The sequence below is a fragment of the Anomalospiza imberbis genome, chromosome 17 (genome assembly GCF_031753505.1).
Source record: "Anomalospiza imberbis isolate Cuckoo-Finch-1a 21T00152 chromosome 17, ASM3175350v1, whole genome shotgun sequence".
Taxonomy (NCBI): domain Eukaryota; kingdom Metazoa; phylum Chordata; class Aves; order Passeriformes; family Viduidae; genus Anomalospiza; species Anomalospiza imberbis.
In genome coordinates, this window is record NC_089697.1 from 4,537,682 (window position 1) to 4,551,852 (window position 14,171).

Consider the following 14,171-nt stretch of genomic DNA (forward strand, 5'->3'; position numbering starts at 1 on the left):
GCCAAATAGTCTTGCAGCCAAGGTTTGTGCTCTTTCCTTGAGGTTTTGGGGATGAGTTGCTTCCCTGTCTTCTTACATAAAAGAGGAGCAAATTGTCAGAATAAACACATTTTTAAATATACAACACCATCAGTCAGAAGTTAAGAGGAGCTCATTGGCTGGAAAAGAGATCAAGGCAACCGGGAATTTGGATGGCCTGACTGAGGAGTTTAGACTAAAAGGTTCTTTTTCATTCACTGGAGCTAATAATTTTTTTTTTCTTTCTCTCTCTCTCTGTTTTTTTTTTTTGGTTTTTTTTGTTTTTTTTTTTTTTTTTTTTTTTTTAGGTAATCAGCCAGGAAAGGAAAGAAAAAATCTTCCCCCTTCCTGAAGGCAGTGGGTCTGGACTCAGAATCGTATTTTGCTGTTTTACAATTTCTTTTTTTTTTTTTTCCCACAAAAACGATTGCTACTGGATATGAGTCTTTGCCTTGGAGCACACCGGAGAAGCAGCCAGCATGCAGCTCTGCTGTCTGGGGTGGTTCTTTGCTCTGTGATTCACAAGTCAGTGACTAATTCAGGTTAACTATGGTCATCTGAAGATCAGACCCTCAGTTTTACAGTCAGGGTTAGGTCAGCTTTAATCAGCCCTGCCTGGGGAGGGAGCTCTGGTAGGAATTGGACTGCACAGAAAATCCTGGGGCACTATTTTTTGGTGAGCAGCAGGACATTTCTGTATTCTGTATTTCTGTGTTCTGCATTTCTGTATTCTGCTCTTCCAATCGGTTGCTCATGTAGGGAGGAGAGGTCCTTGCAGCTGTTCTTTCTCAAGGTGCCATCAGGACTCTTCCAGGACAAATTCCTGCTTCCTGGGCATAGTTAGGTTTGCAGGTTTCCCTGTGATTACACCAGGACAGGCGGAGAGGCAAGGTGGGAGCAGCTTTCCTATGTATGCTCAGAGCAGCAGGGCACTGTCTGTCTGTGAAATTTCATTAAATTTACAGGCAGCGATTGTTATTCCAGAGCAAGGAGAGGAGGTGGAAAGAGGCTGAGGTCCAGCTAGGAGTTGGCTAGCCTAGTTCTTGGATTGTTTTCCACACTGTGGTTATCCTTATCTGCATCTGGAAACTGGAGTGTGTTGTATGTGTTTGTAAGAGCAAGCGGATGTGTGAAGTGTTCTGGCAAAGTCAGAGACCTCATTTTCCCCTCAGTATAATGCAGCCTGATTAGATTGTTATTGACATGCTGAGAACCTGCTAGGGTTGTTACATCTCTGTGGAAAGGCATCTGTCTGTTCCTTTTCTCCCTTCTGCCTGGAAGGATTGCAGAGCTGGAAATGGGAAGGACTTTTCAGATGGCAAATCCAGCTGTGAAAGAAATCTGCTGGGAAAGCACGGTGTGCCCGCCAGCTGACCAGCAGTTTGACAATGTATGTGGAGCTGCAAGCCAATTAATATCAGTTTGGAACCATTAGTAATTCCCTAATGGGCAAAAAATTAAAAAAAAAAAAAAAAAAGTGAAAATAAATAATCCACAATAAACCCCTCAAAACTGCTGTATTTTGCTGGATGATTTTCATCCTCTAGATCATTGCTAGAGGATCTTGAGCTAACCTGAGTTACTGGCAGTGTTTGGGTGATCAGATTTGTCTGATCATATCAGAAATGTGCAGTGCTTCATGAGCTGCTACAGCTTTGACTGTTCAGGCCAAAGCAGAGAAGTGTGTGCAGAGCCCAGAGGAGGCTGTGGCTGTCCGGAGGAGGCTGTGCAGTCCTGTACCTGCCCGAGCTGCTCCCACTGCAGTGTGTGGTGGTGAGGATCTCCACCTGATGGCTCTGGGCAGCTGAACGTGTCTGTACTGCTCTCTCTACTCCAGCTGCTTCATGCTGGATTAGCTCAGGGATTTCTACCTAGTGCTGCACGGTGACTTCTGAACAAGAGCAAGAGAGTGTGTGGACTAACTGGCTTTAAAAACATTCTCCTTCCCAAAAATGGCTCTTGTGAGCTTTGCATCGTGAGATGGTCAGATAATGGCAATTCTCACATTCAGGATTTGCCATTGCAGGATGAGGACACACAGTCTAAATATCTGTGATGTTGCTCCCTTTGATCACAGCTGACGCAACCTCAAAAATCCTCATCCTGAAAGCTCTCTGAAGACAGATTTGTCTCCAAGAATGATTTTGGGTTCAGCAAAATTGCATGTTTCAGTGAAATGATATTTCTTTTTGCCAGCTTATTTATATTCATCATAATTGTCTCACTGTGATGCCTCCTATTCATTTGCTGGATCCACTTGTCTTGCATCTTGTTCTGACTCTGAGAGCTTTTTAGGGTAAGCCTGCCTTTTGAGAATATGCATGATTGGTACTATTGGAATAGTTTTCATGTGCTTGCAAGAAGTGCACTGCTAAGCAAAGCAAGCAGAGGAGCTGGGAGAGATGAGTGGAAAATGACTACGTGAAGAAAAGGGAAGAATTAAAATAGATGGCAAGGAGTTAATCAAATAAACAAAGGTTCGTTAAAAAAAAAAAAAAAAAAAACTCTTGCTCTTTTCTTTCTTTGAATAATCTCAATCTGATAATGATTGCACTGGCCAACGCTTGATACCTTTCTGTCTGACTGCAGCTGGGTTGTAGTGGTAGTTACCACAACAATCTATTACTGGCAGTGTTAATTAATGCCCCTCATTAAATTAAAAAGGGCAAGGATGGGAATATTTTCAGGCTGTTCCTCGCTTACAATTATTTATTTTAAATTTTTTTTTTCTTAGTTTTACCATAATGTTGTCCTGAAAAGGAAAGCTCTTTGGTCTTGATGTTCTCTGAGGTTTTTTTTCCCCTTCTTCTATAAATTCATGCTTTTAGGAGTTAATTTACCACACAAACAACCTCTGAAGGTCATGTTCAGTAGCTCTAGCACTGTACAGAGGATCTTTGAGAACAGCTGTGTGTCTGTGCAGGTATTTCTGCTGTTCTGTGTTGTTCTGTGAACCAGATGCCATTTACCTACCACAAGATTGGGCACCTTTCTGGCCACTGTGTGCAGATACCAGAGATGAAGTTCCTGTATATCAAAACACAAAGAGCAGAAAGGACCTGTCAGTTTGCCCAGTCCTGGCTTGCAAAGCTCTAAGGGAGGCTATTTAGATGTGGGTGGAGAAGGATCCTCTAGAAAGGCTGGATCTGTGACGGGATTATTGCTTGTGTGAATTTAGCAGAAATGTGATCTGCTGCACTGGCTTTGTCTGTCATTCTGCAAGAGTTTAGGGGGAATTAGGTGTTTCTGCACTTACTGTAGAGGATGAGTTTTCTCAAGGACACAGACCCATAATTTGACAGATCTATTTGATGATGGGGAAAAATAGTTTGCTTACACCTAACGCAGAAGCAGAAGCTATGCAAAAAGACCTTTAAGGGCTTTGAAAGGTTTCTCACAGGATAAGAGCTCTTGTTCTGGGGTTGCTTTAGGCCTTTTAGTGCTGTGGAACTTCCCCTCCATGATCACAGATCCTGTAAATTGCACAGGGGAACAACATAAAAATCTGGTGTTCTTCACAGAAGAATAGCTGTTGGAAATACACTGAAGACAGCTCCAGTCCCCTACATTTCTGGCCATTATATATAATGTGGTTAAAACAGAAAATTCCCAGATTATCTATAAGCACGGAATGCAGACAACAGAAGGTGCCAAATACTTCCCCACACCCTTGAAAGAAAGGTGGTGTAAAGAAGAAAAAGCAGGCTAGAGTTACTTTTGGGCACTGTATGAGTAACAGAGTGGGATATAAGAACATCTAGTTTCTCTTTTAAGTTTTCTCTGAATGCACTTTGTGTCAAGTGCAGGTTTTCCTCTCGCATCAGACAACGTGCCACATGTGCTCCACATTGATGAATACCAGCTCTGCCACATGTTTCCTGGAAAACAGCACATTATGTTACTCCTCATTGTAACTTTCCTTAAAATCAAGTACAAGCTATGTGTCATAAATAAATAGAAAAGGCTCTAAGACTGGAATCATCTGTGTGCTGTAGAGGGGAAAGGTACTCTTCCAGTGTATCCTATGGCTGCCCTTGTTCCTTTACTTTAGAACCTGTATTTAATTATGAGAATGGCTGCCCAGAGGAATAGTCTGGTGACATGCTTTCCTTAAATCAGTCCTTTGACTGGGACAGGTGAGTTTTAAAACTTTTTTGTAGCACTTGACTGATTCCCACCATATTAATCTGTGATGACATTTAGATGGTCAAAGTCCCAGCACAGCCAGGGGAAAGCATCAGTGTGCACCTTATTTATCCAGTACACAGTGAGATACTGGCAATATTTCTCCATCAGGTCCCAAACCCTGGAACTCATAGATGTCACAGAATTTCAAAGCTGTTTCTTTCATGAAGTCTGCTTGTGTGGCACTCGTGTAATCCCCATTTCAGGTTTTTGTACCTGCTTACAGTTCATCTGCTGCATTCCTGCAGTTTTTCTTGCTCCTCAGGTCTGGAGTTGCCATCCAGCTTGTGGCTGTCTTCACCTGGCCCAAAGCATGCGTGAGAAGTGCTTGCCCCTGATGTGAGATCCCAGCTCTGACCATCACCTGCCAATCTGCTATGCTGGAACTTACAGAATGCAGTTGTGGGAAGAAGGAGGTAGATATGGAAATTGCTCCTTAATAGCAGGCATTGCTCTAGGACCTTGCACTGCTGTTTTTCAGTCTGTGACTTGTGTGAGGGAGCACAACGCCTGTCATTCAGTGGAGCTGGTTGGTGGTTTGGTACTGATCACCAACCACTGGGCCTTTTCAAATATAAAATGCTGCAAATGCTCCATGTGCAGAAGCCATAAAGTGATTGCTGGTCTTCAGTGCTCTGAAGACATTGAGTGGAGCCAGATGAGTGTAACCTGAGATCCTCACTGTGAGCCTTTGGATTCAGAACCACATTTGATCCAAGTTTACACTTGAAGTGTAGTGGAAATAGGTTTGAAGGGAATGCCACGACTCTCTTCAGACTGTGCTGGTCAGCTGTTGGCATCAGGACATGTGGTTGAGTCTTACAGTCTTCTTGCATCAGCTCTGCTGCCTCTAAATGAGCTGAAGGAGAAGTCCATGGAGAGCCTCTCTGACTGTATTCTGTTTTAAACAAGACACTCAGAATTATAAATCTTCTTGACTCTTCCTGGTGTTTGACATCAAAATGTCACCACGTGCAAATATGACACCTTGCAGTCTACTGGTGGGGGTGGGGGGGAGAATCCCACTTCTGCTTGGCATTTTGTTGGATGTAGGAGCAGTTGTGTGCTTGTAGTCTCAGTAGCTTTACTATTGATTTTAGCAACAAAAATAAAATATCTACAGGAGCACACAACAAGACTTACAGCAACTCAGATGCTGAAACAACTGTTTTGTTTCTTAGTAGTGGTAGAGAGTGGGGCAATACCTGGAAAAGAAGTCATTAGAGCTTCTTTCCTTTGGGAAATACACTCTTCTGCCTCAGAAATGTCTGCATTTCCAACTGCTTTTCTGTCTGTTAAATAATGTGGGCATATGATTTGAGTCCTGAGACATAAAGGTTGTAGGCATGTACCTGAAATTAGGCATGTGTGTTCTTTCTGCTGAGTAAGTGTGTCCTAGTCAGGTATTTAAATTTTAAATGCACTGGGGCCCTCACTCATAAAGTAAGCAAATTTCAGCCTAGACAGCAGTGGGAGGAATAAACATTAAGCTCAAAACAAACTGTTATCAAAGTAGCTCTTCAGACTATGTAGAATTACACTTTAAGATGGGCAGAGCATCTTTAAAACCCTTTTGCAGTAGCTAAGAGCTTATACATTAGCTTTCATGAGAGGCATTACAGATGTCTGTGAATATTATATAAACAACAGCCTGTTTGCAACAGTTTATAAACTTAAATATTTTATAAGAAAATACTGAACATTTAACTCGCCTTGTATTTTTTATACAGCAATAAAAACACCATTTTTATCAAAAGTTGCTGGGAAGCCTGACTAATAATGTAACACTTCGTTATAAACTAGCAGGAAAGTTCACTGGTCTAGAATTAATAAGGTGTATAATCTGCACAGGAATTTTACACTACAGGGGGAAGCAGCTAACTTTGGCTTTGCTTGTGCATAAAGATGCATGTAATTTGTGAGAATGTTCTCTGATGCATCTTTATGTCTCTGTGGCTAAAGAGGCTTCCGTGGTTTGCAGCTGGATATTGTTTGGAAAAGGAAAATACCATGTCTTCACACGTGATAGATGCATGGATCTGGATGTCTTTGCTGAGTGACCTTCCTGCAGGAGGCAGAAAATGGCAAGTTTTAGACCTGGGCATTTTCTCCCAGTTATAACTATCAATGGGAGCTGCATTCCCAAAATGGAAAGGTGTAAAGCAATGAGTGAGCAAGCTTTGGGACCCTTGTTTTCCCTTGTTTTCCACAATTTGCCTTAACATTTCCAGCAGGATGCCGGCAGCTTTTCCCCCTCCAAGTAGAGCAGTTCTGCACTGTAAGTGAAGCACCATGCAGGCTGCTGGGGGCTTTTAACACAGATATATCAGGCAGCCATGAGTTTCAGAGCTATCAGGCTTAAGCAGCAGCTGAATGGAAGTTTGCAAATCACAGTTTGAAGGAATACTTAAGAGGAGGAAAATCTTCGACTTCTAATTCTTTTTAAATCCATATTATTTTGTAATCAATTTTTTATGTCTTTGCTGCTGGTTATTGTCATTGCTCTGATTTTACTGATTGATTTGGTTATTTTAATTGTTTTTATTGGCCAAATATCTTTATCAAGATTGGCCTTTAATGTAAACATTCACTTGGCTTTCAGTAGAAATTCAACTTCTAATTTTGTAGGTATTTAAGTGGTTGCTTCCTCTCTGTATTCTACTAACAGCTGCCCAAGGCTGTTGTTCCACACCCTTGACACAGTAGTAGAAATTCTTGGCCCTCTCTAATTGTCACTATTGATGAAGTGATTGTGTGTAACAGCAGGAGAAAACTCTCCATGACGAGTAAATTCCTATACTTTGTTTCCTAGTATGTAATTCCATTTGCAAGCCTGAATGCATATATTTTTACTCTAAAATTTGCATAGCACTTGGTCAGTTAGAGCAGAAGAATAAACAACATCTGAGATTTTGAATTATTTAGGAAAGTACCTTTACTCATCGAGTGATAAGACTGTCCCTGAATGACCCACCAGCACTAGGTGTAAAAGAATTAACTTCTTGTCCCTTAAAAGGAGACCAAAGCATCCACTGCAAGGATCCAGAGTTACAGGGTATTTGTACCTCTTAATTCTTCCAGGAATCATGGAACTGGCTTTGCTTAATGGAAGAGCATGTGTGTTGAAAGGGAAATTCCTTTCAGATCTACACAGACATCAGGTCAAAAATTTGTACTGGCCAAAAATGTTATTGCAGTTGACTAGGGTAGGCTGAAAAATGGTGGCCAGGAAAATGCATGCTCTGTAATAAATGATAGTGCTGATGTGGCCAGATGTCACACATATGTATGTCAGGATTCATTCTTACAGTTATTTCCACTTTCCATTGGCATAAACATTGTAGAAAATAAGGTTAGCACTTGTGCCATCTACAGAGCAAATGCCAGTGCCAGCCAGAGCTGTGCAATGTTTTGTGTGTTTTTCCTATAGCTTGAGCAGGAGTGTGGCTTCCTTAGAGCATGGAAATGTTGGAAGATCTATAACCAGGCTTGTCCCTACAGCTCGAAGTGTTCTGCAGGCAGTTCTTTTCTACAATTTTGTATCTGTATTTTTATCTGGAATAATTCAGCAAGCCATCCAGTCTCCTTTGCTTAATGATTATATCAAGCCACCTCTAAGCTGTGAGGATACAGTGGGTGAAAGATGGTCCTTCATCCCCACAAGCTTTCTTATTTTTTAGCAAGGTTAATGAGCTCCATTTGAGTCGTTGGAAGCTGAGGCACTAGATGACTTGGCCAAGGTCATGCAGGAAATTCGGGATGGAGAACCAAACATATGATTGCTGCTGGTTTCCAAGCCAGTGCTCAAACCACTGGGCATCCTTCTTAATTTCCAGTCTTTTCTGGCATTGCTACCAACTCTGTGTTCCAATTCCTCAACCACGTTGGGCCTCTCCTTCACTCCTGTTGCTCATAAATCCAACCTCACAAGGTAACATATCAAAGCAATCAATAGGTACGTAGCAATTTCCTCAGCCAGTTTCACCTCTTCACTTCATGACTTCCTCACCAACAAATTTATTTCTTGCTTGGAGCATTTCACTGAACTATTTCTATTCAAAAGTATCTGTTAGCACTTTGCTAAGCCTCAGACTGAACATCTTTGATCCACCCATTTCAAGATTAGATGGATGACAGAACCCAAACTCTAGCTCCAAAAACATCCATGTTTTGGAGGTATATTCAAAGCCCAAGCTTGAATTTGGCTCTCAGTGTGGTTACTTTGATCTGTCTTCAGATCTGAATGCCGTGTCCTGGGACATCTCTGTTTCTAGCATGGAATCTCGTGTTCCTATCTGTGCGAGACACGATGGGTGCTCTGTGCACTCTGTGTGGGAAACGGCACCGATGGATCCTCTCAAATTCCATTCAGGTTGTGCTCATGTGCAGTGGGGTTTTCTCACAGTTGTTGTTTTGTTACTCACCTGGAGGCACAGGGAATTTGGCCCTTTGACAGAGGCAAAAGTGCAAGAAATCCCACTGTTGCGTGGTATTCTCATTGCGCTCTCCCTCTTGCCTGTTTTCCAAGCAGCTGCTTCCCACTTCCTAGAAATCACATCACCACTGCTCCTCCCCCTTTATCTCCTGTCCCCACACGATGAGGACATGGTCTGGTTTTTTTCCCCATGGATGGGAAAGCCAGTGCAAGCTTGGTACTGTGGTATTTTGCACTAACAGAATTTCGGTGCAATTCACTCTTTCCAGGGAATTATTCTAGATTTATTCACCACAAAGCATCCAACCATAACAACTCGGTAATTTTAAGGCCTAAGGAAAAAATGTAACAAGATGTTCAAAAATTTTGGTTTGGGATAATTGGGAGTTGTTTATATCCTTGTGCTGCTGATTATGTTGTCATATACCACCATTACTTGTGTCGTCAGGAACAGGATTATCTTTGCTTGGAAACAAAACCTCCATTTTAACCACTTAAATGCTGGTTAATGTAGCTGATAAATGGGAAGAAAAATACTCCCATGCTGTTACTGGATATATGAGACACTCAAAAATCATAGTGATGAGGGTTGAATAAACAGATAGATGGACAAGTGAAACATAATCACTGTAATTTTTCTGAAAAAATGAACAGGGCACCACAATTTTTCTTTAGAGTATTTAGGGCAGAGTCTCCCACTGCTCAGTAGAATCAGTTCTTGCTCTTCCTCGGTTTGAAAATAACTTTCTGTGCATTCAGATCATACCAAGCTTTCCAAGCTGTATCTTCCTGGGGTTTTGTACCCTCCAATTATTTCTGCATGCATCTGGAATTCACATCTCTGGGTCATGGTTATTCCCCAGGCTCAATGGAATGCCAGCTTTACCCATGAAGTCCAATGAATAATTCTAGTAATGGAAATGTGTTCTAGAAGGTATGGGGCTTGTCAGTCCTGCTTCCCCTCAGCTTTCCTGGGACAGCTGGAACTGGTATTTCCTACTATTCCACTGGCAAGAATTGTGCTGAATGGACTGGGGATAAATATTCTTTGCAGTGCTTTGAGAGTTAAAAAGAAGTTTAAGTATAAATTGCATTTGCAGTCATGAGATTTTTTAGATTCCCAGAGTGGCATATGTAAGCTTCCTTGTGATTTTTAAATTTTTTTATTATTATTATTTTGTTGGATGTTTTCTGTTTGTTTGCTTTAAGGTGCTATCAATAACGTGTACAGTAATTTCTAAAGTTTTGTACCAATTTCCAGCAAATATGAGGTTTTCAGCAGTCATTGTCCTCTGATTTCATGGGATCTGGGACCTGGAATGCAGCAACCTAGATGTACTTTGTCAAGAGAAAGCATTGTCTGCATCCAGAGTTTTCATAACATCTAATTTAAAATGCATCTAGGATTTTTTTGAGGAGAAAAAAGTCTCAGAGACTGTAGAGAGGAAAACGAGCCATTTCCTTAGCTTGAACCTGCATGAATTAGTGGTAAAGTGTTGATCTCTAAACTTGCAGTTTCTGAACCATAAAATCTGTTTATTTCACCCTATAAAAGAACATTTTAACTTATATGGCTATTTAAGTTTAAAAGCTATTAGAGAAGTGGGTGGGGAGAGGCAAAGAAGCAGCTTGAATCAGTAATTCAAGCTTGCAATACAATCTTCATCTGCTGCATAGCTTGCATAGAAATCCCCTTCAATGTGGATTTTCTGTGCTTGCAGCAGTCCCACCATACAGGAAATATACAGTATATATTTCCAACATTATCCATAATTGTAGTAAAGCTTATAAAGCAACCCATTCCTTGTGTGTTCCTGGTGATCTGCAATAACTGGATATTCTCAAGTATGCATTTAAAGGAGGGGAAAACATAGCAAGAGCTGGCAGAAATAATCTCCAGTGACTTTCCAAAAGGAGTTTGGGAAAGGTCTTTTTTGACCTGCCTTCACTGCAGGAACAGCAGTGGCTTTGATTGAAAACCTCCATACCTGTGCTTTCTTTTGTATCTGAATTTCAGGGAGGTTTTGTTTCCCTATAGATTGAAAATGCTGGGGCTAAAACCGTGTGGATCAGCACCTCCTCGGGTGGACAGGACAAGGTCACAGCACCCCGGGGAGAGATGGGACTGACAAGGAGGGGCTGCTCCTGCTGTAGGCAAGGCAGGGATGGAGAGAGCCTGGATCCTGCACCCTCCTGCTACTCTGTGCCTTGGAGAATCCTGAAGAAAGCAGAGAGGGCTGTGTTCTGAGTCGAATGCAAGGTGAGTGTTTGTCCTTTGTCCCAGAGAGGGAAGGCTTTGCACAGCCTCTGATGCTCACAAACACACACACACACACACACACACACACACACACACAGAGCAGCCTTGCTACAGCAGTCACCTTCAGCGAAAGGGAAGAGAGGTTTTGAGTCCCTCCCTGCAAATTTGGTAGCAAATTGTCAATGCTTTGAGAGGCTGTGCTTTGCTCGAGCTGTGCAGGCCTTTTCCATCCAAATATCCCTGAACTTGCAATACCCTTCCAAAAATAGTTCAGAGTGTTAACCATGAGTTCCCTGAACTGTGATTCTACCCATTCTGTATTTGGTTCACCATTCCTTTGAAAGTATTCATCCTTCCCCTCATAAAACTTAAATCAGCTTGTTCTTTGGTCCAAGAGTTGACATCATTATGATGCTACATCCTATGTAATGGTGTGAGAGCTGGAAAAGCATTCACAGCAAAACCACGCGGTGAATTGAATTTGCAGTCCTCAGCCCTTGCAGTCTGAGCTCCCTCCTGCCCTCCTCATTTACTTGTACTTTTAAAACCTGTGCAGGTCCTTGGAAATACCCCATTATAACAGCAGCACAGCCCTAAGTATTTATCAAGGGTCTTTTTAATGTTTCCACTTTTCTTTCCATGACCCCACTTGTTTTACAATGTTTGGGAGAGCAAAAGTGATTGTTTTACCAAATTAAGCTAGATTTCTTGCCAGGAACAGTGGATAGAATCTTGTTGACAGATTTGGAAAAGATTATTCTTTCAGTACCTCTTGAATTATTTTTTAAGTGTGTCTGCCATGCACTATTTCCAAAATCAGCCCACATTTAACTGTTTAATATTATACGGCGACAGGGACAAATTAGCACCTTTCATTTTCCTATCAAAATTAACACATCCCAAGAAGACATTTCAAGAGCTACACATCTTTTATTTAGAAATAAATGTAGGAATCTACTTAAATGTGTTCACCTCAAAATCTAGGCACAAATAAATTTTGAAGGATTTGTCATTGATTTCAAACACCTCAGAATTTTCCCTATTTTCATAGAATCATAGAAAGGCTTTGGTTGGAATGGACCTTAAAGTTCATCTAGTTCCAAGCCTCTGCCATTTTGCTTGCATGTGTTTGGAGTTACCTTTTCCTCTCCTGTTTTTCATATGATCATTTTTTCTTTCTGGTGGAAAGCTTTTTTTTAGAGTCTGAAACACATCTCATGCCTTTGCTCGAGGGCTTCCTCACAGGCATGAGATGGTGTTTTGTTTTGTTTTTTCCTCCCCCTTTTCATGCCTAACTTGCCCTCTGGGTTTGTTTGTTCTTCCCTCTTCCTCTGGAGCATCTGGAATGGGCCACAGTTGAAACTGGGCTAATGGGCAGGGTGCAGAGATGCTTCTGGTGATAGAAGGAAGCTCCTCCAGCTGCTGGCTGGTGTGTATTGCCCCTGGTCACATTGGCAGGGATTGCTGCCATTTGCTTTGTTGCTGTGCCTCTCTTCAGCAAAGGACACAACTTCCTCCCCAGGCACTGCTGGTATTCAAGGCTTCTTGTCTTTTGTGTTAAAAGTCTGAAATTTGTTATAAAGTATTAGATCTTCCTGGGTGGCTTGTGTTTAGGTGGATGTTGGAGTTCTGACTTTAGCACCAAGATTTAGCAGAGGGAAAATGAAGTAGACAGTGTTTTGAATTGTGTGGTGTTGGGGAGTGTGATGCCAAAAATAAAGGAAATACTCTAAATATTAAAGTGTTCAGGAAATGTTTAGATGCATACTCCAGGACATGATTTAGTGGTGGACCTGACAGTGCTGGGTTAATGGTTTCACTCCATGGTCTTGGAGGTCTTTTCCGACCTTTATGATTCTACAGGGCCGATTTTGCTGTCATGGGAAGTGACTCTGGATCATTTGTGCTCACTGAAGCTGCTATGCACTGTAGGTACAGATTGATATTCTTTTTCCAGCTTTGGTCCGTGCAGATACCTTGGGTTAACAGAACAGAGCACACGAATCCAAGTCAATATGTCTGTGTATTTCACTTTTCTGTTTGAGAATATTAAGGCCAGATTCTCATTTATACTAAGCCCACTAGCAATATTCTGGCAGCAGAAAGATGCCTTAGCAGGAATGTAAATTAAAGCCTCTTTATACTTTTAATAGTGTTTGTAGTTTCACTTGGCTGCAGTACAGGAATGACACATGTCTATTCAAATGCCATTTGCCATCCTGTTGATGGTTGCTGATATTCTTTGTGCCTCTACCCCCTAACTAACTAGACCATGAGTCTGCTGCAGTCAGAGCTTTCCAATTTCCTTAAAATGTGCTTTTTTTCCTTGAAACATCTAAACCAGGATTTAAGATTAAGGCAATTTTTTCTGTCCTTCCTTCACTATATGATGACCCTGTTTGTGCCTTCATGAACCTCTACTAAATGTCCAGTTCTGCAGTGTCCAGACAGATTATTCTTGCTATGTCTATTGCTTAAATTGAGGAGAGGGTTCTTCATCTCACTATGCCTTGTACAATGCCAAACACATTTTTAATTGCTGGATTAAGAAAACTAAAACCTATATTAGGAATAAAACCTATCTTTTCAGCTATTGGAGCAAGAACCTTAAGTATTTTACATTAAATCACCCCAGCTTATACATGCTCAGGTCCATTTTTATTTCTGTTTATATCATGTCTACAAGTGCCTCAACTTTCAAATGGGAAATTATCCTCCAAAAAGCCCAACAGTTTAAGGAACAAAGAAGTGAGACCTTAAGTACCAGGCTTGTAGAGAAGCCACATGTGAGCCATACAGACTTAGGAAAAAATGTCAATATCAGCATCTACTTAATACATTTCAGTAAAATATTGCTTTTGCAATGTCTGAAAACATGATGTAAGTATTTTATTAGATCTACAACTGTATATCTGACTATAAGGTTTTGTGCTAAATTACCACACATTCAACAATGCCAGCTCCAGAGAGCTTTGGAAAAAAAGCCTCTAACACAAATCCAAAATGAGTCTTTGCTTGTTTGGAATTTCTGCTTTTTATTTTTTAAAGGATCACTGAAACGCCCATTGCCTTGAGACTGGCCTAGAAAAAAATTATAATGCTTTTCTCTCTCATGGAAATCTGGAGCTCTCCAGTGATTTAAGTCTCACATTTCTTCCTTTGAACTTTGTAAGGACTTAGTCCAAATCTTGTCTGCAGCCTAAGACTGACTGCTGACTTTAGTCAGAGTCAGAGTTTATCCCTATTGATATTAAATTGAGAAAATTGTGCACA

General features: G+C 41.2%; 1 long non-coding RNA gene across 2 annotated transcripts in view; it reads left to right on the forward strand.

Moving 5' to 3' along the window:
* Nucleotides 1-545: 545 nt before the first annotated feature.
* The window catches only part of LOC137484007 (uncharacterized), a 62,542-nt gene continuing 48,916 nt past the window's right edge, over nucleotides 546-14,171 (forward strand). For both annotated transcript variants that reach the window (XR_011004711.1, XR_011004712.1), the window contains exon 1: nucleotides 546-694. This is a non-coding gene — a long non-coding RNA (uncharacterized lncRNA). The remainder of the gene's footprint in view (nucleotides 695-14,171) is intronic.